A 26,142-nucleotide genomic window follows, 5' to 3' on the forward strand; every position below is an offset into this window, starting at 1 on the left:
GTACTGTTCCCGCTGTATTATTCTCCAATCACTTTTTCTCCTTTCCTGTTGCTACCAGGTCATTTGTGCTATCAGGTTTCAGCAGCAAACCCCTTTGCTCCCAGCCAGCTCCAGGATTTTTTTATTCTTTTTTTTCTTTTATTGCAAAACATAAAATAATAGAGAAAAGTATATTAAACATAAAAGGATGGGTTAATAAATAATTATAAACTAAACGGCACTTCTGTTCCTCCAGAATCCCCCCTTTTAACCTTACCCGTCTTTCTTCTTAATAACCATGATAATCATATACTTGCATATTTCATGGGTTTTACTCCTAATTATGCTTCTTTATCCAATAGTTTAGGTTTCTCTATTAAAAGCTTTATATAAATGGAATCCCCATAGTGTATGTATTCTTTCATGTCTGCTTTCCTCCTCTCCACTCATGTTTGTGAGAGTCATTCACATTACCTGTAGCTTGTTTACTTTCATTACTGTAGACTATTCCACTGTATGAATTGACCATCATTAATACATCCATTTTCACTTCTGCTTTTCTTTTTGCTTATAATGAATCAGTGGTTGCATAGCAATTCTTTCCATGTATCTGGTTCCACGGGTGCTTGAGTCCCCTTAGGCAAAATTCAGAACTGATATTTAGCTAGTCCATACTATTAAGATGATGCCAACTCTCAAAATAATGAAATAGTTTTGGTCAGCTTGGTGAAAAGTCACTGCTACCAACCTCCAAGTTCCCCTTCAGCTCTGTGGCAGCCCTGGGGAGCCCTGTCTAGTCCCTGCCGAGGAGCTACTCTAATTGTCCCTCCTGGTAAGTGAGCCCTGTGGTTCTGGGTCTCTGTTAATCCTCCCGAACAGAGCAGTCCCTGGAACCCCAGAGGACAGGTATCTAGTGCCCATGTGACCTCCTGGGGCTGCGGTCCCCTGGCGTCACACTGGCATGGCCATTTGTGAGAAGGTCCCGGGCTGTTGGTGAAATATTTTGACTAGAAGTGGAGTTGCCTCGTCCCCAACGCGGTAGACCAGGTCACACGGCTTTACCAAGTGCTTTCCCTCCTAGTGTGAGAGTCTTCCTCGTTCCACACCCTCACCCGTCCTCGAATTACCAGACTTTAAACATTTTGATAATCTAGTGGTATGTAAGGATATCTAATGGTGTTTTTAATGTGTATTTCTCTGATTATTAATAAGCACCAATGTTGTGCTAGAGTCAGCTCATACTGATTTTTGGTGTGCTTATTCTATTAGCTACTGAGAGATGTTTAAAAAGCATTATTACAATTACTCTGATTTAATCACTACACATTTTATACATGTATGAAAGTATCCCATGAACCTCAACAATATGTACAATTGTTAGGTATCAGTTAAACATAAAAAGAAATAAATCATAAATCATTATTAATGTGTTAATTTCTGATAGGACTTCTCTTACTTTTTGCTTTACATATTTTGAAGCTTGATATTAGGTACATGCAAGTGCTCTGTGTTCCATGTGTTTTAGGAATTTTAACAACATATTTTTGCTATCTTTCCCTGTTAGTTAGTTATGTTTTCATTATCTATGTCATTTCTTTACTGGTCCCCTGGTATTCCATGATCCCCTCCAGGCTTTAACTGATATTTTATTGTTGAATATTTAACATTTATCAAATGTTAAATTTATAATATTAATATTTAATATTTAAGTGGCTGTATTAAACTTTTTGAAAGCAGAATTTATACTCATTGTGTCCACTTTCTCACTACCCACATTTCACTTCTTAACTCGTTTGGTTTTCATCTTTCTTTTTATTGATACTGTGTTCATAAAAGTTGGTAGTGGCCTCATTATTTAAAAAACACACACACACACAAAACAAACAAAAAACTTTACCTTTTAGAAAATTCCTCTGTAGCATTTAATTTTTCCAGTCTTTATCTTCTCTCTTGGTTTTGATTATATTTTTGTACTTTCTTTCCCCTTAATCTGAACTTTAGACAGGAATTTCCAGTTGTTCCTAGACATTTCTATTTGAACAGTGTTCATGTTCACAAAACAACCTGTTTATCTTCTTTCACAGCTCTGAAAGCACTCCCTTCTCTGACTTCTCTATTTTGACACTGGCGTATCCATTCTTTTTCTTACAGTTCTGAAACCTCCCTTGACCTTGCTTTCTACATTGTTGTCTTTCATTTCCTTCTTTCCATTTTTAAGCATCTTATTATTTCATGCATTTACTATCCCAATAGCCTTCCTGCTGAGTTTTCTATTTTCAGAGCTCCCTTTGTTGGTCTCTGTTTAAAATGCTGCTGGGTTAGTATTCCTAACAGTTTTTATCATATCATTTCCTTTCTTTATTTTTTGGAGACAGAGTCTCGCTTTCTTGCCCAGGCTAGAGAGCAGTGGCATCTCCATGGCTCACAGCAACCTCAAATTCCCAGGCTCAAGTGATCCTCCTGATTCAGCCTCTTGAATAGCTGGGACTCAGGCATGCGCCACCACACCCGGCTAATTTTAATTTTTCGTTCGTTCTTTCTTTTTTTTATTTTTGGAGAGACAGGATCTTGCTCTTGCTCAGGCTGGTCTCAAACTGCTGAGCTCAAGTGATCCTCCTGCTTTGGCTTTCCGAAGTAGAGGATTATAAGTGTGAGCCACTGCGCCTGGCCCATCATATCATTTTTTTAGTCTAAAGCCATCAAGAACTCTCTAGTTCCTATAAATTAATAAGTGCAAAATTCTCACTTAAGACCATTTACCTAGAACCTAATCTACATTTTAGAATTTTTAGGTTTCCCTATTTATATTTTTGCCACCACTCAAGGTAGACCATTCTCCGGTGCAAAGTATGTCTTTTATTCAAATTGTTTGCCCCGGTTGGAGCACCTACTGTGGTCATCTCTGCCTGCTGACCCCTGGCAGCTTCTAAGGTTCCTATCTCACCTTTCCCACTCCTTCTCCCTGGATATAGCTTTTCCTACAGAGTTTACATTGGCATTGCCCTCCAGGGTCACATATTAATGGGCTACAGGAAGCAAAACTTTCGTTTCATGTTCTATTATTTGTTCCTTTATTTTCAACCCCCCTCCCACCTCTAGCCTCCTTAACTGTAGAGATCATATTTTATTTACATTTCACATTTTGCAGAATGTACTTAGGAGTCCTGATAAATACTAGGTGCTTAATAAATGCTGGCCCATATCACAGGAAGGGGAGCCTCCAGTTGGGGAGTGTGAGAGGACAGGGAGTCTCCACTTTAACCTTCTGCTGTAGAATCCTCATAGCACGGAATAAACATGGACCAGTGTGTTAAAAAATTATTTTACTAAAGTTGGGAGATAACAAAAGAAAGACAAAAGAAGCACAAGGTTAGCCATTGTGATTGGCAAGACACAGTGTTCTCTCTCTAGCCTCAAACATTCAGTTCTACAGTCCTCAGGACAAAGAACTTCCAACTACCTACTTTGTTTCCATGTCTTAGAGGGCATATTTAACAATCCCTGTCTGAATGTGCTTTCCTGTGTCTTTGAAATTCTTCCAAGCTATTCACAAAACAAACAGTCATTGAGTGCTCACTCAGCATCTGGCACTGTCTAATCACTGGGACACGGAAATGACAGAAATACTACCTTTGCCCTCACATATCGCCCCATCTTGTGTCAGTCAGGCACCTAAGCAGACAAATCCACCACGCTGTGGTTTATGCTGTGACAGAAATAGGCACAGGATGCTATTGAAGAGCAGGCACAGGGGACCTAGTGCACCCTGAGATGGGAATGGGGGAGAAGGGATCAGAAATTCTGGAGGAAGTATTGGCTGAGTTCACTCTTAAAGAATCAGGGAGAAATAACCCGGGGTAGGTTTGGGAAGGGAAGGAAATAGGATTCCAGGAATTAGGGACATAATCAAAAGTATGAAGGCTAAAAAAAGCAAAATATGTGCAGGTAACATATTCCATATTCATAGTTCACTGTTGCTGGAAAAAAAAAAGTGAAACTTCGAAGGACAGCAAGAGGTGTTGGCGTGAGACCATGGGAGACCTAGCAAACCATGCGAAGGAGTCTGAACTCTACCTCCGAGGCAATGAAGAATCATTGAGTCCTTCTAAGTAACAGAGTGATATGATCAGACTTGTTATTGAGAGAAACCATTCCATATACTGTTTTATTTCTATCTATGCATTTGCTGTGGTTTGAATGTTTATGTCCCCCCAAATTTCATATGCTGAGACCTGGTGTGGGTTGTGTAGAGAGGTGAGGTTTTTGGGAGGTGATTAAGTCATGAGGGCTCTGCCCTAATAAATGAGATTAGTGCTCTTATAAAAGAGGGTTGGGTGAGCTTGTTTGCCCCTTCCGTCATGCGAGGGCACGTAGAAGGCACCATCTGAGAGGAACAGGCCCTTACCAGACACCAAGTCTGCTGGGGCGTTGAGCTTAGACTTCCCGGCCTCCAGAACTGTGAGCAATAAATTCCTGTTGTTTAAAAATTTAAAAAAAAAATGGTAAAATTGGTGATTTACCTTGGAAACACAGGAGGCACTAACACTTATGCTTGGTATCTGTCTATTTTCTGCCTTTCCTTCTGTGCTGCGCTTTGTGAGCTTCTCTGAAGATGGGGACAGTCTTCCTTTCTGTAAACATCAAAGAACCTGTTGAGTAGTATTTTGAGAGAGGAGGAGAGAGGTCTCAGAATAGTAAATCCTTGGGCTGTTGAATGTGAGGCTCTTCTAATGTTAAAAATCATGGATTCTTCCCATGAGAATGGTTTTACCTTTTGTCACTTCTGATTTTCAGGCTTATAGGTGTTTCCAAAATTCTCAATGCTCCATATGGCTTTAGAAATATGATTTTCCTCCCATTACATCAGTATAAATAGTATTTTATAATAATTCATCAGTCTCAATCTGAACACTCAGACTGCACATTTGATACCCAACATGTTCCAAACTGAATCCATTGGCTTTCTGCACCAACTGGCTCTTTCTTCTTATTTCTAAAATACTGGTTTCCTTTATATTCTACATCTAATTATACATCTCCTTAGTAAAGAATTACAACTTTTTGCCTCAGATGCAGCTTCCTTATGTGCATTTACAGACATCCATTCAGGCAGGTGTATACTTACGTAACAGGATGAAGGTCACCGTGCAGCTATCACCAGTCTATAAGTCATTCTATTTAGGCTGAGTCAGGTTCTCCCTGGGGCCATCCAGGGCACTAATAATGGAGCCACTTGGCTCTTCAATGGCGGTTCTCTGATTTCCAGAAAAGAGACTTAGACGGGCTCATTCTAGTAAGTACTCAATTAAATTTCTAGCCAAAGGATCTTTGCTCCCATAGTCTCCATCTTTGGGAAGGGAAAGGCTTATTCTCTTCGATATACTGATTTTTATGATGGAGTTTTTTCCTGTTATAATTCTTATTTCTATTTAAATTATGAGCTAAGAGAAAACTGCTGTTTGGTTTTATTTAATGGGAAGAAACTAACCCTTACGGAGTGCCTGCTGACATCAGGAACTTTGTGCCGATTATCATTTTAACCCTTACCATAACCCTGTGAGATAGATATCATGTTGACTATTAGCAAATAAGATAACATAGTTTCTGTGTTTGATAACATTCAGTTGTTTGTTAAGGGAGCAGGGCTCTGCTTTGAAGTTTGTTTGATTACAAAGTTCATGGTTTGTGGTCAAGTTGCTGACTTTAAATTTTTAGTCTTATCAAATTTGGGTTTTATAGTTTCCCCTCTTTTGTCTTTACTTATAAATAGAATTTTGGGAAATTGTTCAGTTTACTCTTATTATAATATTGTAAAGTTAATAATTATTACTCTATGGAATTACTACTCTATGTTCTAGTTAGAACGCAGGAAAATATATTCTTTTCATCTTGAGATGAATGTTTATGAGACAACAATTCTTGCTAATATATTAATATAATTGTTTTAATATTGGGAAATATATTAACAACTTTTCCTTATTACTCAGCTTAAACGTCACTTCTTCAAGGGTGGCCTCCCTAGATCTCTCAGACTGGATCAGTGCTTTGTGTTATAAACTCTTCAAACTTTTCCTTCATAGTAGTTTTACATTTTACTGTCAAATTTGGTGTGCTCAGTTGTGTCTCTGTTGCATCCTGTGATTTCTCTAGGGTGAGGATAGTGTGCAGGATGGAACTGGACTTCCAGGAATTCTTTACCATTGGCTCACAGCGTAAGCTCTCTGGTGTCACAGGTTGGAGCAGGAAACATTCACAGAATGGACTTGTGCTGCCTGGGTTTTTCCTCAGGAGAAAATGAAGGTCACTTGAAAGACCACAGAAAGAGATACCGAATTGTCAAACACCACATGTTTTCCTGAACATCAACGAAATACAAAATGAGTTATTGTAGCTCAAACACCTCCACATCCTGCTGATGTTATACGCAAAGCACAGTTGCCAAAACAAGTAATAAAAACCTAAAAACAGAGAATATTCCCACAAAGAAAATCAATGCCATATTTTCTAAAAGCCTCAGTATAAATACAAACATATCTAAGTCTATTATATACATACATTGATATTTCAGTATTTATAGCTCACCTTGGTACCTAAAACCTGCCTTCCAATCTAAAATAAGTCCACCATTTTATTTTGGCTTAGAGCAGCCAATAATCTTTTTTTTCTAATATTTATCATAAGTTTAAGTTATCTATTATTCGTGTGTTTGTGTGTTTAATGTCAGTCCCTCTGTGAGACTATAAGCTCTATGAAGATAAGGACCCTGTTCGTTTTGTCCAAATCACGTACACGGTGCCTGCCCACCAGTAGGACGGGACAGAGGGTGGCCTTGCAGACATTCCTTCCTGATAAACAGTCTTGGTCCTCAACCCAGTCTGACTGGCTTACACAGAACGCGCACAAACCCTCCTCTTCCCCTTCTGATGTAAAGAGCCGAATTCCATCTCACAGTCAGGTAAAGCCCACCGCAAGGTGAACACGGAATGGACGGTACACGTATGTTCACCTGCTGCTCATGCACTGGACTCCCCTCATGACTATTTGTAAACTTTCCCCAAACCTGCTAAATACACGTGTAAGGCAGACCCTGTGAGGCATAAATACCAGCTTCCCCTCCTTTCTTGGGAGTTTGTACTTTCAGTTTCCTCCAGAGGCAGCATTCCCCAATCTGCACATTGTGTCTTCGAAAATAAGGTTTTTTCCTTTCTCTTCCTATGTAGATCTCATGGTCTTTTGTTAAGCTTTCTGGCCACAAGGATGGATCTGAAGTGGCTCCCAATTTCTTTCCCTGCATGGGCTTGACACCGGCAAGAACCCCTTGAAGTTCAGTCATCTCCGGGCCAGGCTGAGAAAGAGTTGGGTGAGCCCTGTTGGATGCAAGATCCCTCACTTCCAGGTTGTAATCTAGGAAACTTGATTCTCCTTAAGGGAGGGCTACCCATCTGGCTGGGGCTGGACCTAACCGTGAGGATGCTCGAGTTCCAGGCGGGGATGCCCATGCTGGGAAAGTTCGCACTGGGAAGGTTGCCCTGACTAGGTGAGTGATACGGCTCACTCATCTGCTAAGGGAGCAGCCTCTGGCCAACTGCCGTCAGGAACTCAAGCAGCTCACAGGTTTAGAAACCATGGGAAAAACTTGTGGATATTGGAGACCTGGAATAAAATTAGCCTGGCATTAATTAAAGCTTTGTTGGCCACAATGGGAAACTTCTGATGTGCCTAAATTAATTTATTTACACACACAGAACAGAGAAGATACTGGACCTCTCAAAAGCCATTGGAGGCTTTTTTCAGTTGGGATTATGAAAGTTCTAAATGCAGTCAAAAATCCCTAGTTGCCCCCTGAAAAATGAATAATTCAAAAACGTAACCAGCACCTTCCAACACTTGAAAATCCTTCTGAGTCAGACTCTAAAATTAAAACTGAAGAGGACGCTGTGCCTTCTGGCCCCCCTCCTGTGCTGCCCCACCTCTGCTCCAGCCCTCCCTGCCCTACCCTCCCATCTCTGGGAACTGTCCTCCTTTTCTTTGCCCTCGTTGGTTCCCAACTGCCCACCCTGCAAGATGATGCTTCGGCCTCTTCTGTTGTGCATTTATAGTGATCACAACTCTGAAGGCATCCAGACCACCTCTTACATTCTTTGTGCGGATTTCAAGCTTTTAGCTTTTACAAAGATTTTCTTAACCCTAAAACAGACCCACTTGACTTTGAACACCATTTTAGCCTGATTATGAATGTGTCCCAGCCAGGATTTCCTGATGTCTGTCAATTAATGCACATGTTAGTGGGGAATGTCTCAGCTCAGGAGTGGATGCATTTAGCTGACTGGGTTAAGAAGATTTTTTTTATAGGCTGGAAATGGCCTTTAAGTCAGCAAGGGAAGCAATCACTGAATCGGATCAAGCCATTGCAGTGCTATTTCCAAATAAATCAGTTGGAAGGCTACTTGGTGATGTGCTCAGGAAAAAGAGCAGTCTGTCTTTGGTTACTTTGACAGATTTGAAAAGACTTTTCAACAAAATTCCAGAATCCAAGACCTCACTGATGACACTATATATCATTTTAGGTCACTTTTCCTCTGGGGTCTCAATGACACCCTCGGTTCCCTGGTTAAACAACATAACCCAGCTTGGGATTTGATGAGACCCCATGAAACAGCTTCTCTTGCCAATCATCTTTCTAAAACCCTGGAGAAGGAAAAAGATGCTAAAGCGACCAGGGTGCTAGAATGCCAGGGAAAGACGGTTAAACTCTGGGCTTTACACATTCGACGACTCAGAGGGCCTCGTCCACATCAGAAAGCCCACGCAGCCGGTGGGAAACGGCAGCGCCCTCTGCCTGCTGCAGGAGGTAAAATTTGTTTTTGTTAATTTTTTTTTCCTGTAAGTGTTCTGGCCATTTCAAATGAGATTGTGAAAAATATTTATGATGGCTTCAGAGGAACCCCCCAAAACATAAAAGGCCCCCTCTGTGGAAGCCAAAGGAGACACACTTATCAGACAGGACCAGGGTGCTCCAGAAAAACAAGTGGGATTTTTTCCATCTCCTTTCAGTCAACTGATGAGGAGAGATTGATCTTGAAATGAGCAACAGAATAGTTGAAGCTCTAGTAGACACCGGGGCTTTCAGAACTTAACCCTGACTCCCTTTTGGTTCCCCCTCCCCAGAGCAGTCAAACAATCCAAATGGTCACGATCACCAACCAACCTGTGACTAAGTCTGAGCCAGTTTCTTACCAACTGGGCTCCTTACTGGCCGCCACAGCTTTTGGTTTGTCCCTTCTGCCCCAAGCCACCTGATAGGAAGAGACTTTCTTGAGGAACACGAAGCCCTTATTTCCTCCACCAGCGAGGGAGACACAGTTTCAGAGGTCTCCCCTCCTGAGGCTCCGGCCTCCGATCTCACCCACATCTTCCCCTGACTGTCCTCTGGTTACCCAGCTGTTCCTGAACACCCAGCGCTGGAGGAATTGCCTGGAACCCTTTGGGCAAAAAGTCAGCTTGACCCACGCAGGGCCCCCCGTTTCCATAGACATAGATCCTAACAGATCTCTTAAGGACTCAACACAACATCCCCTCAATCCTGGAGCTTTAGCTCATATAGAACCTGCTGTCAGTGATTTCATGTCCAAGGGATCTGTAATCCCCTGTACCAGTCTCTGTAACACACCCACTCTGCCAAGGGGTGGGGATTTATCCAGGACCTTAGAGCTATTAAGAACACTGTTATTTCCTGCTACTCTGTCGTTCCAGGACGACGTATATTCTCACCAATATACCCCTGACACCCAACGTTTCTCACCCATTGGCCTCTGTAGCACCTTACTCAGCATCTGCTTTGACCCTGAGCATCACATTCTCTTTGCTGTCACCTGGAAGGGCCAATGGTTCACCCGGAGAGTTCTCCCTCAAGGAGACACCGAGTGCCCTACCTACTTATTCCAGCTCTTAAGGGCTGATCTAAAAGATACAACCTTTCCACGTGGTTCGACTCTATTACAGTATATTGATGATTTGCTCTTAGGCTCTCCCTGGCAAAATGCCTGCCCTGCTGACACTCTCCACTTGCCTCACCTAGCCCTTAAGGGCCACAAGGTTTCTAAGGGTAAACGACAGTTTTGCTGAGACTCAATCAAGTTTTTTGGCCATTTCTTGACCCCTTGGAACAGAACATTGACCCTTCTGGACTTCAAGGCACAGATTGTTCCCTGTGCTCACTACAAAAAGGCAGCTTCGGGGATTTCTAGGTCTTCTGGGTCATCATTGAGCTTGGCACCCTAATCTCATCTTGACCTCTCCTTTCCCCTTTTTTCTACGAATGAGAAGACAGTGCTTTAAGACTTATAACTCAACCCCTTGGGGGCAACGACTGCCCAAGTGGCTGCTAGAGTCAGTGACTGGTTTCTGTGGCTCAAGGGCTGCCACCTGTTTAAAGGTAGTTGCTGCCACCTCTACCCTCGTAAAGCCACTGGGAAGAGAGGAAGGGGATCACCCTCACTGTGCATGTGCTTCACTCAGTTGAAGCCCTTCTTACCCCACCCAACACCTTTCAGGCAGTTGATTGTCCTCCCATGGAATACTTTTCTCGTCCTCTCCCAGCTTTACTATTGTCCCTAATCCCCTCAACCCTGCCACTCTTTGAGCATCCCTGGAAGAAGTCATTCCCCGCGACTGCACTAGCTCTACAGGTACTCTCCTTTCACCCCACATGGATTTAAAGGAAACCCCCTTCCCTAGTCCTGATTTTGTCTGATACATTCATGGGCCTTTTCCTAGAGGCCCCTCTGGCTCCTACCAGGCTGGGTTTGCAGTTGTTTCCCCTGAGGGAAACGATTTCAGCAGCCCTCTGCCCAATGCCAGCTGTGCCCCACTCTTGGGTTACATGCTCTTACGCAAGCTCGTCTGTTGGCCAAGGACAAAATGCAAACATTTACACAGATAGCAGATATGCTTTTGAGTTTGCTCTTGACTTTGGAATGCTCTGGAAACAGAGAGGGTTTCTGACCTCTTCTGGAAAGCCCATCGGAAACAGAGAGCGTGTTGTCAGATGGAATACAAGGTATAGTTAAGACAGAAAGCATGAAGTATTAATAGGAAATCTACTGTCTTGTTTTGTGGTGCTATAAAGGAATGTCACAGGCTGTGTAATTTATAAAGAATAGAAATTTATTCTCTTGCAGTTTCAGAGCCTGGGAAGTCCAAATTCAAGGCACTGGCAGGTTAGGGCCTTGGCTCTTTGCTTCCAAGATGATCCTTGAACTCTGCATCCTTGTGGAGGCTAAAGCAGTTTCATCTTGGATGCTAATGCACCATGCTGACCTCTGACTAATCTCTGTTCTGGGAATGCCTCTAAGATTTCTACTTTACCATTGATCCTGCCCTTAGGTGAAAACAACCTTGACCATAAATCCTGCCCACTCAGCATATTCAGCATATTTTTAAATTCAGCATATTTCATTACCAATGACCAACCAAACTCACAGTCCTCACAATTACCACTTCCCCCTTATCTCTGAAGCACTAATGACACTGTGCAGGGCAGTGTATATCCTGCCATCTGTAGAGCAGCTTAGCTGGGGGTTTGGTCCTGGTCTCTCACAAAGCTGCATCATGGTGTTGGCCAGAGCTGCCGTCATCCCCAGGCTGACTCAGAAAGAACATGCTTCCACTTTCACTCACACGGTGTCGACAGGCCTCAGGGCAACCTCCGGGCTACTCAGGCCCTCACCCGGAACTGCTTCAGGGTGTGGCAACTGGCTCCTCCCGGAGTGAGGGATCCAAGAGAGAAGCCCCCAAATCGAAGCCATGGTGTGTGTGGTTTTTTTTAATAAAAAAGACTTCTAATCTTAGAAGCAATAGCCTATCATTTATGCTGTTAAAATGGAGTCAAGAAGTCCAGCCCACGCTTAAAGAGAGGGGATTACACAAGAGCATGAACACCAGGAGGCCGGGATCACTGGGGTTCATCTTGGATGGTGATGGTGTCCTTTTGCTGCCTTGTAGGCAAGTGATCCAATTCCAGAATCCCATCTTTAGGATCTGCTTCTTAGGGCTACTTCTGGTACCAACTGTCTTAGTCTGGGCTCCTTTGGAAGCAGGTCTGGATGAAAATCAGACTTCTAGTAGTTCCATTAACAAGGTGAATTGGACACCAGTAGGGAAGTTGGGAAGGTGATACAAGGAAGGGAAGGCTGCCAATAAAGAGTGCATTTTTTCTTTTTCTTTTTTTCTTTTTATTTCAGCTCATTATGGGGGTACAAAAGTTCAGGTTATATATATTGCCCATGCCCCCCATCCCCCCGAGTCTGAGCTTCAAGCGTGTCCATTCCCTAGACAGTGCTCATCGCACTCATCACGTAGGTATGCACCCATCCCCTTCTCCCACCCCATCCCCCCCAGTCAGAACTTTAAGCGTGTCCATTCCCCAGACAGTGCGTATTGCATTAAGAGTGCATTTTTTATTGTGATAAATGTACATAACCAATTTACCATTTTGACCATTTTTAACAATTTTGACAGTTTGTTGGTATTGAGTACATTCACATTGTTGTGAAACCATCACCACCACCCATGTCTAAAACATTTTTTTCCTTTCTAAGCTGAAATTTTTTATTCATTAAACACTAATTCCCCATTTTTGCCTCCCCTTGGCCCCTGATAACTGCCAATCTACTTTCTGTCTCTATGAATTTGACTACTCCAGGTGCCTCATATAAATGGAATCATATAGTATAATTGTATTTTTTGTGTCTAGCTTATTTCACTTAGAATAATGTCTTAAGAGTTCATGTTGTAGCATGTGTCAGACTTTCCTTCCTTTTTGTAGTTGAATAATATTTTATTGTATGTATAGACAATATTTATCCACTCATCCATCGATGAACACTTGGGCTTCTTCCACCTTTTGTCTATCGTGACTACTGCTGCTATGAACATGGGTGCTAGAGCATATTTTAAAACTATTACTATAATAGCTACCAGGTGGGGTGCAGTGGCTCACACCTGTAATCCTAGCACTCTGGGAGGCCAGGGTGGGAGGATTTCTTGAGTTCAGGAGTTCGAGACCAGCCTGGACAAGAACAAGACCCTGTCTCTACTAAAAATAGAAACATTAGCTGGCGTCATGGCCCCTGCCTGTAGTTCCAGCTATGTGGGAGGCTGAGGCAAGAGATACCTTGAGCCCAGGAGTTTGAGATTGCAGTAAGCTACGATGACACCCTGCATTCTATTCAGGGAGACAAAGTGAGACTATGTCTCTACACCCCGCCACAAAAAAAACCTAGCTACCAGAGTGAGCAAGCAGAGTTTATTCCCGTGGGGAAACTCAATGGGATTGTTTATTTTATTTTTATTTTTGTAAATTTCAAAATATTAAGGGAGTACAAGTGTTTTTGTTACATGGATGGATTGTATAATGCTGAAGTCAGGGCTTTTAGTGTGTCTGTCACCAGAGCAGTGTACATTGTACCTGATATGTAAACTTTTATTCCTCATGCCAGTCCTCCCTTCCCCTTCTCACTTTCCAATGTCCTTTACACCGTTATATGACGGTGTGTACCTGTTGTTTAGTTCCAATTAATTAGTGAGAACATCTGATGTTTGTTTTCCATTCCTGAGATACTTCACTTAGGATAATGTTCTCCAGGTCCACCTAAGTTGCTTCAAAAGACTTTGTTTTGTTCCCTTTTATGGCTGAGTAGTACTCGATGGTATATATTAATATATACCACATTTTTCATTATCTACTCATAAATTGATGGGCACTTAGGTTGATTCCACATCTTTGCAATTGTGAATTGTTCTGTGATATACATTTGGGTGCAGGTGTCTTTTTGATATAATGACTTCTTCTCTTTTGGGTAGATACCCAGTAATGGGATTGCTTGATTTAATGGTAGGTCTACTTTTAGTTCTTTGAGAAATCTCCATACTGTTCTCCATAGAGGTTGTACTAATTTATAGTCCCACTCTTCTAGACATCAGTTTAGGCAAAGAATTTATGACTGAGACCCCAGTGGCAATCACAGCAACAATAAAAATAAATAAATGGGATTTGATTAAACTAAAAAGTTTCTGAATAGCCAAGAAAACAATCAACATAGCAAACAGATAACCTACAGGATGGGAGAAAATATTTGCAAGCGCTATATTCGATAAATGGCTAATAAAGTCTACAAAGGACTCAAGCAAATCAGTAAAGAAAAAACAAACAACCCCACTAAAAAGTGGACAAAAGACATGCACAGAAGTTTTTCAAAAGAAGATAAATGGCCAAAAAACATGAAAAATTGCTCAATGTCACTAATCATCAGGGAAATGCAAATTACAATGACAATGAGATATCACCTTACCCCTGTCAGAATGTCTTTTATTCAAAAGTCCAAAAACAATAGATGTTGGCATGTATGCACAGAGAAAGAAATGCTTATATACTGTTGGTGTGACTGCAAATTAGTACAACCTCTGTGGAAAGCAGGATGGAGATTTTTCAAAGAACTAAAAGTAGAACTACCATTTTATCTGGCAATCCCACTATTGGGCATTTACTCAAAGGAATAAAGGACTTTTTATCAAAGATACCTGTAGTCAAATGTTTATCGCAGCACAATTCACAATTGCAAAGATGTGGAATTAACCCATTGCTCACCAGTTCATGAGTGGATTAATAAAATGGGTCTATGTATACCATGGAGTACTACTCAGCCATAAAAAGGATGAATTAATGCCTATTGCAACAATTTGGATGGAACTGGAGACCATTATCCTAAGTGAACTATCTCAAGATTGGAAAAAAAGACAGCACAGGTACTCACTATAAAATTGGAACTAACTGATGAGCACACATGCACAGAGGGAAGTAAAAGTCATTGGAAATCAGCCAGGGGGCAGGGAGGAGCAGGGGAAGGGCAGAAACCTACCTGATGGATACAATGAACAATGAACACTATTTGGGTGATGGGCACACCTATTGCCATGACTCAAGCATTACAAAAGCAATCCATGTATCCAAAAACATTTGTACCTCCTTAATATTTTGAAATAAAAACAATGAATTGGGAAAGACTCCTAATATCTGTAACAATATGTTTCCATATCTAATCTGGGGATCACAGATAGCTTACTAATGCAAGTAATTTAGACAGGCCTTCTAATGTTCACCCATTTTGTCCAACAATTCAGATTGCCCAGAGTCTCTAGATAAATACATTTCTTCTTAAATATCCTATTACTGGCTTATGAGCCCAGAAACCTAAGCAGATTTATTTAATTTAGTTTGTTTTCTACTTTCTTAATAAAAGACTCTTCTAAAGTCTATAAAAATAGTGTATAAACTCTTTTAGTCTCAAGTCTATACAAAAATCCAAGACAGGTTTAACAGCAGAAAATCAAAGGACTCTATGAACAGATTTTTTTTCCTCTGGACAAAATAATTCTCATTTGCTTTTTATCAGTAGTATTTCTTTTTTTTAAAATCATGAATCCATTGTGTTTGATATCATTGAGTTGGAATAAGATTTTATATTAGTTGAACAATGACTACTAATGGTTAAGGTATATCCTCCCAAGAATCCCAGCTGGCAGGTATATAATTCTACTGCAGTATATTTATTGATTATAATATTGCCTTTTCTTTTCTATTTAGAGTTTGCATTAAACTTTGGACACTAGTTTTTCTACCAATCAAATTAAAAAAAAATTCTTCTCTCTCTTTGCATGAGAAAGATCTTAGTGAGAGGCTATTTTTTTTATTGATTTGTTTGCTTTTTGGGTAAATTCTGAGTATTAGCCCTTTATCAGATGTATAGTTTGTAAATATTTTCTCCCATTCTCTAGGTTGCTAATTTATTCTGTTGATTATTCCCTTTGCTGTGCAAAGGTTTTTAATTTAATCAAGTCTCATTTATTTATTTTCATTGTTACTGGAATTGGCTTTGGGGTCTTAGTCATAAATTCTTTGCCTAGGCTGATATCTAGAAGAGTTCTTCCTATATTTTCTTCTAGAATTTTTAGGGTTTCATTTCTTACATTTAAATCTTTTATCCATTTCAAATTAAGTTTTGTATATGGTGAGAGATAGGGGTCTTGTTTCATTCTTCTGCATGTGGCTATCCAATTTTCCCAGCACCATTTATTGAATGGGGCTTCCTTTCCCCAGTATATGTTGTTGTCTGCTTTGTCAAAGGTCAGTTGGTTATAGGTAGATAGTTTCATATCTGGATTCTCTGTTCTGGTCCATTGGTCTATGTCTCTACCAGTACCATGCTGTTTTGGTTACCATAGCCTTGTAGTATAGTTTGAAGTCTGGTACTGTGATGCCTCCAGAATCATTCTTTTTGCTTTAGATTGCTTTGGCTATTCCGGCTCTCTTTTGGCACCAAATAAAGCAAAGAATTATTTTTTCCAGATCTGGGAAATATGACATTGGTATTTTGATGGGGATTGCATTGAATCTGTAAGTCACTTTGGGCAGTATGGACATTTTAACAATGTTGATTCAACCAATCCATGAACATGAGATGTTTTTTCATTTGATTTTGTCATCTGCAATTTAGTCTTCTTCTAAGATTAAGATAGCCTCTTACTCCTAGCAGCCCAGAGACTAGTTGGAAGATGAGGTAAGCACACAAATTGACACAAACATGACATGACATAAAGGGGAACACCACACCTACTTTGCCTGTAGTACCCATGCTGCTTTTCTTCATCACAGATGAATTTATTGAGAAAGGGAGATTTTGGCCACAACTTTCACTGTGAAAAGTCCAAGTGTACACAGGTTACTGGTAGATCAAAAATCTGAGTCCTGAGCTTTCTGTACAATCTGATGATTATTAGACCAGATCCTTTAACATTCCCTGGAAGGTCAGACTCTTGAGGGAGGTTCCTAAGTGTAATCTGAAATAGACTTAGCTCAATGAAAGAGCATAAAAGGTGAAATTGTGCAAATGATTTGCCTGTTCTTAATCAAGAAGGCCCTCCCTTAATATCCACTCTGTGGAGTTTTAAATTGGGGCTTTTAAATGTCAAAGCTTAAAATTTCTAATAAAATTACTATTTTTTTCCCAATGCAGAGGTGATAATCTTTGCCTCTAAACTTCAGTAATTCTTTTGGTTTTCTGAATGTAAATCTCACTGTCGAGGGATTAGGATGGTACTAGATAGTTTTCCCTGGCAGTGTAGCAAGAGCTCTGCACTCCTTGGTAGGCAGAGCTGGTTACTCAGAGGAAGTGAAGCTGATTTGCACAAGGGGCCTACCACCTTGGATTTGGAGCTGAGAAAAATCTCTGTAAATCTCTGTATGTGGACTAAGAGAGTCTTGACCAAGACTGAAAGATCTTGATGAAGAATGGAGACAAAGAAATGTATTTCCAATGAAGGCAACACTAGTGGGCAGGCTTTAGCTAGAAAAAAAACAAAGGACAAGAAAATGCTTTTTCTGTGTCAATGGGATGATCATATGATTTTCCTTTATTATTTAGCCTATGGATATGGTAGATTATATAATTTTCAAATGTTGAGCTAGCTCTGCATACCTGGAAAAAATCACACTGCTTGTATAATTCCTTTCATATATTGCTGGATTCATTTTGGTAATGTTTTGTTAAAGATTTTTCCTTCTACATTCATGAAAGTTATTAATGTTAGTGTTCTGTTTTTGCACTCTTTGTTTGGTTTTGGTGTCACAGTAATTAATATTAATTTTATAAAGTGAACTAGGAAGTGTTTCCTTGTCTTCTGTTTTCTTTAAGAGAGAGAGTTAACGTCAATTTTTTAAATGTTTGATGGAATCTCCAGTGAAAACATTTCGGTCTACAGATTTCATTTTTGAGGTGTTTTAAATTATGTATTCAATTACCTTAATAGTTATAGGGCCATACAGATGATTTATTTCATATTTGGTGAGTTGTGCTTTGTGGCTTTTGAGAAATTGGTCTATGTTGTCTAAGTTGTCAAATTTATGTGTGTAGAATTGTTAATACTGTTATTTCCTTATTATCCTTTCGTGTCCTCAGTGATATTCCTGTATTGGTCATGATATTAGTAATTTGTGTCTTCTGTTTTTCTTTGTCAGTTTTGCTAGAGGTTTATTAATTTTATTGATCCTTTCAAAGAATCTGTCCTTTGTTTCATTGATTTTCTCTATTTTTCTCTTTTCCATTTCATTAATTTCTACTCTAATCTACTCTAATTTTTCTTATTTCTTTCTTTCTTTTTGTTTTGGGGATTTTTTGCTCTTCTATTTCTGTGACCATGAAATATGAACTTAAGTGAATTATTGATCCGCAACTTTCCTTCTTTTCTATGTAAGCCTTTAGTGCCATAAATATCTGATTCAGTACAGCTTTAACTGCTGATGTATATTTTCATTTAGTTCAGTGTACTTTAAAAAATTTCTTTTGATTCTACTTATTTGACCCATACATTACTTAAAAGTGTGTCATTTATCTTCCAAGTGTTTAGAGATATTTTAATTATTGATTTCTAGTTCAATTCCACTGTGGTCAGATAACACACTCTGTACGATTTCAATTCTTTTAAATTGATAGAGGTTAGTTTTATAACCTACGTTTCAGAATATGATTTTTGGGGGGGCCACAAACATTCAGTCCATTGCAACTAATGATGTCGAGCATCTTTTCATGTGCTTATTGGCCATGTGTGTATCTTCTTTGGAGAAATGTTTATTCAGATCATTTCCCAATTTTTAATTAGGCTATTTATTGAGTTGTAAGAGTTTTTCATTCTAGTTACAAATATTTTATTAAATATATGATTTGAAAATTTTTGTCTACATCCTTGAGTTGTCTTTTCACTATCTTGATATTGTCCTCTGGAGAACAAAAACTTTTAATTATGATGAAATCCAATTTAAATAATTTTCCTCTGTTGTTCATGCTTTTGGTGTCATATCTATTGCCTAATCCAAGTCAGAAGGCTTTACATTGATAACTTTTTCTTTCTCTTAAAAATAACTGTTTTATTGAGGTATGATTGACATACAAAAAGCTGTACATATTTAATGTATACAACTTGATGTGTTTGGAGATAAGTATGTATTTATGAAATCATTAAACCATCATCACTATCAATGCCATAAACTTACCCATCACTGCCAAAACTTTCCTTCTCCCACTTTATTTCCTTTTGTGGTAAGAGCATTTAATAGAAGATCCACCCCTTTAGCAAATTTTTAAGTATACAATACAATATTGTTAATCATGGGCCCTGTGTTGTAGTAGATCTCCAGATCTTATTTATTCTGCATAACTGAAACTTTGTAATCTTTACCAATACTTCCCCATTTTTATTCACCCCCTGGCAACCACCATTGTACTCTTTCTTCTATGTGTTTGACTATTTTAGATTTCACATATAAATGAGATCATGCAGGGTTTGTCTTTGTGTGTCTGGCTTACTTCACCTAGCATGCTTTCCATCTATATTATCATAAATGGCAGAATTTCCTTCTTTTTAAAGGCTGAATAATATTCCACTGTGTATATGTGTGTGTATCTATCTATCTATTTGTGCATACTACATTTTCTTTATCCATTCATCTGTTGATGTATTATATTTAGGTTGTTTCCATATCTTGACTATTATGACTAATGCTGCAATAAACATGAAAGTGCAGATGTCTTTGAGATCTAGATTTTAATTCCTTTGGGCATATACTCAGAAGTAGGATTGCTGGATCATACTGTAATTCTATTTTTATTTTTTTGAGGAAGTGTCATGTTAATTTCCATAGTGGTTTCACCAATTCACATATTTTTGACTTTGCCATATTTCTCCATCGTTGATTTCTAATTTCAGTCTATTGTGGCTAGACAGCATGATATATCTTTTTCCATCCCCTTCTTTGAATCTGTTTATATCTTTGAATTTAAAGTGCATCTGTTGTAGACATTACATAGTTGGATCTTGTTTTTTAACCTAGTTTGACAATCTCAGTCTTTCAATTAGATTGTTTAATCCATTTATAGTTAATGTTATTATCGATATAGTCACATTTACATCTGCCATTTTACTTTTGTTTTCTATGTGTCTTGCGTCATTTTTGCTTCTTTTCCTCCTTTACTGCTTTCTTTTTCATTAAGTAAATATTTTCTAATGTAGCATTTCAATTTCTTTCATAATTTTTGTCACTATATCTTTGGAGTTACTGCTTTGGTGGTTGCTCTAGGGCTTATCACATACATTTTATAAGAATCAGTTTCAGATTTATACTAAGTTAATTTCAGTGAGATATAGAAATGCTGCCATTGTGTAGCTCTGTTTCTTTCCCCCATTTTGTCATGTTATTTTATACATAGTATATCTATAAATGTTACGAAACCCAAAACACATTGTTATAAATATGACTTTATGTCTTTTAAAGAAGGCGAGGGAAGGTAGGAGAGCAAGTGTGTATTTATAGTCATTCCTCCTGTATTTTCTAATTGGGAATGGCTACAGAAGGATCATCATGGTATTCCACTTCAAATGTCAGCTTCTTTCTTCTGTTCTTCATGTCCAGTGGTGTTACACCCCCACTTTTAAAAGCTGTCAGAGTGTTCTCTGTCAGGGAGAATAATATACTTTATACATTGTGTATTGGTTTCCCTAGATGTGTGCAGTATTCTGTCTAAATCCACTGTTGTGATGCATTTGTATTAGGGAATTTTGCTCTTCAATTTATGTTTTTATTCATTTAAATGAAAAAAATTTTTTAATGAGAAACTTACCATCTTTTAGGCATTGCACTTGATACTGGGGTTATAATGGAGTATGTGATATTCAAGAATTCATCAGACAAATAATTAATTAGACAGTCACAACGTGGTGTTTGACTTGTTATGATGGAGGAAGTAGAGGGTAAATGGGAACAGAGAGAAGGTATATATAACCTACGTTTCTGGAAGCTTGGAGGCCTTGCTAAAGTGTGCTGTGGACAATGTCTGGGAGTTAAGGGGACATGGAGTTTTGTGGGGGTGGGGTATGGGCATGAATTGGTCCCAGAACCAAAAACTACAGGAGCAAAGGCTTGGAGACAAGGGAGCCTGAGACCATTCTTTGAGGGGCACGGTTTGGGGGAAGCATTGAAAGAAGCTCGGTGTGATTGAGGCATTGAATGCAAGGGGTGAAATGACATAATGTGAGAGTAACAGGGAAGGCTGGTGTAGAGAAAGGGGTGGTGAGAACCCAGGAGAATCTGCTCATTGGTAACTGGCTACGTGATCTTGGAAAGTGTTTGTGCTTCTTTGGGTCTTGATTTTCCTCCCTATAAATGAAGGTGATAGTCGAGTGACCTCAGCACTTCCCTCAGCTTATGCTCTATGAAAGCCAGTTCAGGAGGTCCCTCTGCACCAGTGGCTTCTGTTAGTGGGGTTGGGGTGTGTGAACACTATTCTAGCCCAAGAGCCTTTGCATAAGCTTCAGAGCCTTGGGCTGTGTTTTTCCCCTCAGGGAAGTTTATCCCAGATCCTTTTTACCACGGTTTGTTCTGTTACGACATACACTGCTAATGTCACAAAGGGTAATTTTAATGTTTTGCATTTGATGGCAAAGTGCAACATTTCCAAATCTTAAATAATTATCAAGCCAATTCCAACAAAGTAATTTTAAAGTGAAGTAACATTTCCTAGTAGTCCATTCCAGCAATATAAATTGCATAAGGTCTCTGTGAATAAATTGATGAAAACTGCCTTTATCCAGGGTTAAGGTCTGGAATTAGGTTTCAAGTTAGGGAAGGTAATTGTTTAAAAATTATCATCTGGGGCTTATTTGTCATAGTTACTTATTAGTTGTAGTTAATGTGAAGGGCAGAAATGGCAACTCGTCTGCTCTTTTAATGTGCTTGTCTTTACTATTTTTTTTTTCCTAGTCAGTGGACATTGAACCTTGGAGCCCTTGGACTTTTTGCCAATCTGATTAAGTCCAATGCTGACTTATTTTCTTTATTCCTTTCTGATTTTTTCAGGTGTAAGACATTTATATCTAAGCCTTCGTGGTCTGTTTTCTCAGGTTTTTGGTTAAAATAGCTGTCCTGGCAAGCTCATGTCCTTCTACCTTGGGTTTTGACTATAGGAAATTTCTGACTAATCATGTGTTCTGGTTGCTGGAATCCAACCCCCTGTTTAGTTCTCTAAACAAAATAACTTGCTAGCTTTACTCTCCATGACTAAAATAATCTTACTCTGGACCCCTTTGTGTTTTCCAAATTATTTTAGGCTGGTCCTCTATCTTTTGTACTCTGAATAAACTTTGTGTTCTGTTTTTTTTTTTTTTTTCCTGTTTCAGTGAACTAGTTCAAGGCTATGTTGTACTTGTTATAAACCATTATGAATTTTATTATTAACCCATTTAGTTAATGCAGGAAAGGATATTACCTCTGTGTATCTAACATAAATAAAGTGAAAAGGCAATAAAATCCCATAAATGCTAGTACTAAGAACTTTTAACACATTAACTGCCATCTGAGTTGTATTTAACTCAAGCTAGTTTTGCGCCCGGGGCCTTCAGAAGAAAAATCCTGCAGTTCCTTATTGAAAAATCTCACTTGTTGATGTTCTTATTGTTATAATTAATATTGACAATTTAATTCTAAAAACGTGGATTGGATTGCATATAACTCACACACAGAAAACAATAAAAAATAACAAATTTTTCATTAAATTAGAAAGGATCATTTTGTTTTTGAAGTTTTTATTCTATTTGTGTAATAAAACACTGTGGCCCCAAGGAAAAATTTGTTTTCTAGTGTGGCAGTCAACGTGTTAATGACATTATACAGAAAGTGTTCTGGCTAAGAGCAATAATAAAAACCATTTTCAAATATGATTCTATCAGGAAGTGTTATTTCCCACCAAATATTACCTAACTCCAGTGAGAATGGCCTTTATCAAAAAGTCCCAAAACAACAAATGCTGGTGAGGATGTGGAGAGATAGGAACACTCTTACATTGCTGGTGGGACTACAAATTAGTACAACCTCTGTGGAAAAGAATTTTGACATACTGCAAAGAGCTAAAAATAGAAATACTGTTCGATCCAGCAATAGCACTGCTAGGCAACTACTCAAAGGAACAAAAGACGTTCTATAATAAAGACATCTGCACCCAAATGTTTATGGCAGCACAATTCGCTATTGCAAGGATGTGGAAACAACCCAAGTGCTGATCAATAGATGAATAGATTAATAAAATATGGTATATGTATACCATGGAATATTACTCAATTACAAAAAACAATGGTGATCTAGCACCTCTTATATTATCCTGGATAGAGTTTGAGGCCATCCTCCAAAGTGAAGTACCACAAGAATGGAAGGATAAGCACCACATGTACTTGCCATCAAGTGGGCACTAACTGATCAGCACTAAGGTGCTCACATGGTAGTAATATTCATTGGGGGTTGGGGGGGTGGGAGTGGGCAAACTCACAACTAATGGATGTGGTGAGCATTGTATGGGGGAAGGGCATGCCTCTAATCCTGGCTTGAGTGAGGCAAAGTCATAACTGGTAACCAAAATATTTGTACTCCCATAATATCCTGAAATAAAATAAAATAAAATGGCTTATCTTTTGCCAATTATCATAAGAGAGAAAAAAGATGCCACACAGAAGAGAAACATAGTGCTCAGAAGAGAGTGAGAAATAATTTATCCCTAGTTAATAGGTAAAGCAGACAGCCAAGTTTCCACAGTATGCATTGGATAGCTGTTAACTTTTCTGCAGGTAACAGTCGAAAATTGGTTAGTCCATAAAATGCTCCACTTTGAGCAAGTGCCAATTGAAAGCCTGAAAGCTTGCCATGATTAATAATAAAGGTTAGGAAGCAAGATGTAACATCCCAGTGCAGACTGTACTGGTCATGATACTAAAAGATTTGGTTCAGTTCTCTAAAACCAGGAAGAAGAATCCTGGCTGGGATAGAGCATTCTTTTAGCCATAATGTTGAAAGGTGTGGTGACAATTTTTCTTTGGTGGGGCTGAATTCTAAGATATGCTAATTCCAGAGAATAAAAGGAAATGCTTTCCCTCTGCAGAGAGAGGCTGTTCCTGGAGCATTTACTGTAGAGGTTGGTTTTTAAGTTGCAGAGCTATGGAGAGGATATTGATTACGTTTGGATCTCATCATTAGCTAGACTTCATGGGCCCCAGAGTGACAGGCTAGGTAAGGTCTGGGAAGAAAGTTAATTAACACAGTCATCACAGATGTATGAAGACCTGGCCAGAGGTCTCTATATTGGTCCTTCCAAATTTTTATAACACAGAAACTGTAACAGGGAATGGCCTGAAAAAAAGAAAAAGATTTTCTGTCTCTTTAAAACTTTCCTCACTGTTTTTGGGAACTGCAGCCTGGCCTGCATCCCTGAGGCAGGTTAAATCTTTTGTTAAAACACCCAGGTAGCCCCCAGCCCCCGCAGGTGGAGTTCACAGGCTTTACCTTAGGCAGAGATGGGAGGATTAGAATAATCACAGTAATTGCCTGAAGCTGAGAACCCTCCCTTTAAAAGCTCTGCATTTCTGCCTATGTTCAGGAAATTTGGGATTTTGAGATGTTAAGGTCTACCATTTTTCCTCCTTTCCAGAGTAAACTCTCTTTCCTTCCTCCCCAAACGACTTGTCCTCGTTTTTCTGATTCAGTCTCATGGACAAGTGGTCGAGTTTTTGGTAACAAAACCACTCTCCTTTGGCCTCTTGCAGAGGTTAGATGGCATTAAAAATCTCTTGTAAGTTTACATAAGGCACATCTTTCCTTCATCAGCCCTAAACATTTCCAAAGCTAGTGATCTCAGAGTCAGGACAAGTTCTGCTCTCTTGTCTGACCTTTACCTTCACGTGCTTATCATCATTTCCTACAGAACTTCCACTGGAATTTTTCTAGCTAAAAAGGAGCTAGATCTTCTATTTGCATTATGTTCTTGGAGATGTGGACCACGCCTCTTTGCTTTAGTCTCTCCTGCTGTGCCCAGTTTCAGACTGTGGTGGTCACTCCCTAATTGCTTGCTAATTGAATACACTGGTGATGGCTTCATGAATGCCCTGACTATGCACTTTCCTAAACCTCTTTATGCACCTAGCTCCAAGCTGTGGGGTTCCCGTAGTACCTTGATCTGTGTGATTGCTCTTGTTCACTCTGATCACTTCAGGCATGCTAAGAATAGCAATGTCGAGATCCTTTTTGATCTGCCTGGGGAAGAGCACATAATTGTTCTCTACTGATTCTTTGAAATGTCGCTATCACTCTGGCAACAATATTTAACCTCTACATTCTAGTTGATTAGAACATTCATTTGTTTAACGAACATTCAGTGCATTCCAACTCTGGGGTAGGCACTATGCAAAGCATCTGGGGAACACAAATCTATATGAGAAGCAGTTCGTACCTCCAAGGAGCTTCCAATCTATTTAGCAGTACACTGGTTCTCCCTCAACCTGCATTTGGCTGTGTGTGTATAGACTTGGCTCAGCCACAGTCCCGCTGGATTGGCAGAGATGACAGCAGACAGAGGTGATAGTGATGCAATTCTTGGAATCACTGGATACACCTGATATTAGGATATGTCATTAGTTAGAAGAATCTAGGGGCAAACACATGATATGTGATTAGTTAGAACAACCTAGAGCAAATCAATTTATTTTTCTGGTAAACATGTTAATGCATTTTAAGTTCCTCCTCTGTGCAAGAGGAGCGCTTTGCATGCTGTGGGGGAAGGGTCTTGCTGCGCCCTTTCCTGCTTGCTTTCGTGGAGATCACTCCTTTGCCAATACTCTCCACCATACCGGCTACTGCATGGCCTGGGATGAAAGGAAAGTTCACTGGGAGCTCCTCTTTGGGGACATGATCATCAGAGGCACAGATCCCTAAAGATATCATCTGCATGAGAATTAAGTTGGTTTGAGATTTTTTTTTCATGTACTGTAGTCCATTTTATCTGAGACTGAATATGTTTTTATATGAATTATTTCATTTGCTCTCCATAATAACATTCAGAGGAACACAGGGCAGGTCTGATTATCCCCAACTTAGGGATGAGGAAAAGGAGATTCAAAGACTTAGAATGATATGTCCAAAGTTGCTTGGCTCATGTTCAGAACTGATGATAAATTCAGGCTTTTGAAATCTACTCTGTATATCTTGTGTTGTCAAAGAGTTTTGAGATATGAGGAACA

General features: G+C 39.4%; 2 long non-coding RNA genes across 2 annotated transcripts; one reads left to right on the forward strand and one right to left on the reverse strand.

Annotated features, from left to right (window-relative positions):
* Nucleotides 1-14: 14 nt before the first annotated feature.
* On the reverse strand, nucleotides 15-1,950 carry LOC123627347. The gene is made up of 3 exons (XR_006731247.1): nucleotides 1,877-1,950; nucleotides 454-614; nucleotides 15-135 (listed from the first exon to the last, which is right to left on the reverse strand). It is a non-coding gene; the product is annotated as an uncharacterized LOC123627347 (long non-coding RNA).
* Nucleotides 1,951-5,087: 3,137 nt separating this feature from the next.
* On the forward strand, nucleotides 5,088-7,737 carry LOC123627346. The gene is made up of 3 exons (XR_006731246.1): nucleotides 5,088-5,272; nucleotides 6,130-6,191; nucleotides 7,200-7,737. It is a non-coding gene; the product is annotated as an uncharacterized LOC123627346 (long non-coding RNA).
* Nucleotides 7,738-26,142: the final 18,405 nt, after the last annotated feature.

This window comes from Lemur catta, chromosome 24, assembly GCF_020740605.2.
Source record: "Lemur catta isolate mLemCat1 chromosome 24, mLemCat1.pri, whole genome shotgun sequence".
NCBI classification, from domain to species: Eukaryota; Metazoa; Chordata; class Mammalia; order Primates; family Lemuridae; genus Lemur; species Lemur catta.